Source organism: Chrysochloris asiatica, unplaced genomic scaffold, assembly GCF_000296735.1.
Source record: "Chrysochloris asiatica unplaced genomic scaffold, ChrAsi1.0 scaffold00006, whole genome shotgun sequence".
NCBI classification, from domain to species: Eukaryota; Metazoa; Chordata; class Mammalia; order Afrosoricida; family Chrysochloridae; genus Chrysochloris; species Chrysochloris asiatica.
In genome coordinates this window covers 29,439,826-29,441,827 of record NW_006408524.1, presented here as the reverse complement: position 1 = coordinate 29,441,827, position 2,002 = coordinate 29,439,826, and the positions used below count along the sequence as shown (strand labels likewise).

General features: G+C 40.5%; 1 pseudogene; it reads right to left on the bottom strand.

The window, feature by feature from the left end:
- Positions 1 to 162: 162 nt before the first annotated feature.
- On the bottom strand, positions 163 to 555 carry LOC102818173 (annotated as a pseudogene).
- Positions 556 to 2,002: the final 1,447 nt, after the last annotated feature.

The following is a 2,002-nucleotide window of genomic DNA, read 5'->3' as shown; positions in this document are numbered from 1 at the left end:
CAGATTCTTGGGGTCGCTCTCCTTGAGGGAGAAGAATGGGTCAGAGGGGTGGGAACTGCAGGGAGTGGGTGGCTGAGAGCCTGGACCACAGGATTGCTGTGACCAGGTGGGCTTGGGAGGGAACCTGGGCTGAGGTGTGTTACTGTGGCTGGTGCAGTCCACTCATTCAATCTTTAAGGAAGAGACCTTGAGCCCACCCTTCACGACCAGGTAGTTCAGGTGATCGTGGCCCAGCCGGTTGGGAAAGGTCACTGTATATTCATCAGGCAACTTCACCAAGAACTTGTCTTTCTCAAAGGTCACAGTGAACTTGACCTCTGACCCTGGACTGAAGCTCAGGTGATTGTCCCGTTGCTCTTTGCCTCAGTTACCATCCCGAGAGTTGCAGACGATGGTGGACTCATTGAAGCGTGGGTTGAAGTGCAGGTTCAGTTTGTCAGTAGACTGGCCCAGTTCTATCGCAAAGCTCTTAGCATCATCAGCAATCTTGCCCTTGATCTTCAAGGTTATCCCTGTTTTCATGTTCATATTCTTGATCTCGAGTTGTTCCGACATGGTGACAGCTCCAGTGACAGCTCTGGTGACCGCTCCGGTGGCAGCTCCGGGACTTTTGGAGCCTGGATTTTTTTTTTGAAGGCATCCTAACTAGAGTAAATCTGGTTAGTGTATTACTGAGAGAATTTATCTGCAGCCATTTGCCGATTTGCATGTTTTTTTGTGGTTTTTTTGGAATCAACTCGTGCATGTGTCAACTGGAACCCTAGTAGCAGAATGAGAGATCTTCAGAAATTTAGTGGAAAATGGGATAAAAAGATAATGTGATTTTTTCCTTGAACGTTTTGAAGCCCTTCCCCTTCCTTGTCCTCCCTGGCCCCCTCGTACTTTTGTTCCTGTATACAGTAGCTGGAATTCCTCTATGGAGAAATTTTCCTACATCCAAAAGTAAAGAAAACATTTTAATTCTTTCCCTTTAATTATCCCATTTTAGAGTAATGTTTGTTACCTAGCAACCTTCATGGCATGCATTGAATTTCTCAGTTGTCTTTTTTTTTTTTTTTAATATCACAATGAACTCATGACTTTATAAAGTCAGTGTGTTTATATCCGTTGCAGTCTTTTGATACTGAAATTGGTCCTTAGGAATAACTATTTTCAGTTTCTGTATTCATGGCAATATTAGTTTTTGAAAATTTCCTTATTTTCTAGCACAAGATATCCCAAGCTCACCTGGTACACTCCTTACAATAGACCTGGAATTAGTAATTTGTCAAAGTATTCTAAAAGTGTATGTTGAGACCATAATATAGGGTCCTCATTAGTACTACTAGGATATCATTGGTTGACTTCTTTCAGTGAATACTGCTAGAAACTATGTAATTAAAAAAATGTGTATACTGGTATTGACAACTATAAGATTACAAATCATCTGAAGTTCAATATTGCCTTCTTCTACAATAAGGTCTTTAACCATATGTTGTTGTTTTTAAGTGCCTATAAGTTGGTTCCGACTCATAGTGGCCCTTATAGGGTTTCTGAGGAGCAACATGGTAAGTTTTGAACTACCGACCTTGCAGTTCAAACCCACCTTGTGGTCCATTGCTTACTCTACAGCGTCATCAGGCCTCTTCTTAACTATATTACCAAAGATTTTTTCTGTGTTCTTCTTGGTTTCCTCAATCTTTCTGTCAATCCTTTATAAATATAAAAATACCATTAACATTTTTTAAAAATTGTGAATTGAGTCAAGATTTACAGAACAGACCATCAGTCCTACATTGAACAATTTATTTCACTTTGTGTCATTTCAATTATTGCAATTTGCTCTATGTACCATAAGGTAACAGTATTTCTCTATTCACTTTATTTGCCTTCCCCCATTCCCACACCCACCCTGTAACCATCATAGAATGTTTCATTTAGCAAGAAAATCTTTCCTTAACTTTTTACAACAGCCTCATGAAATACTGGAGTCCTGGTGTGGCACTGTGGGTTAATGCGCCAG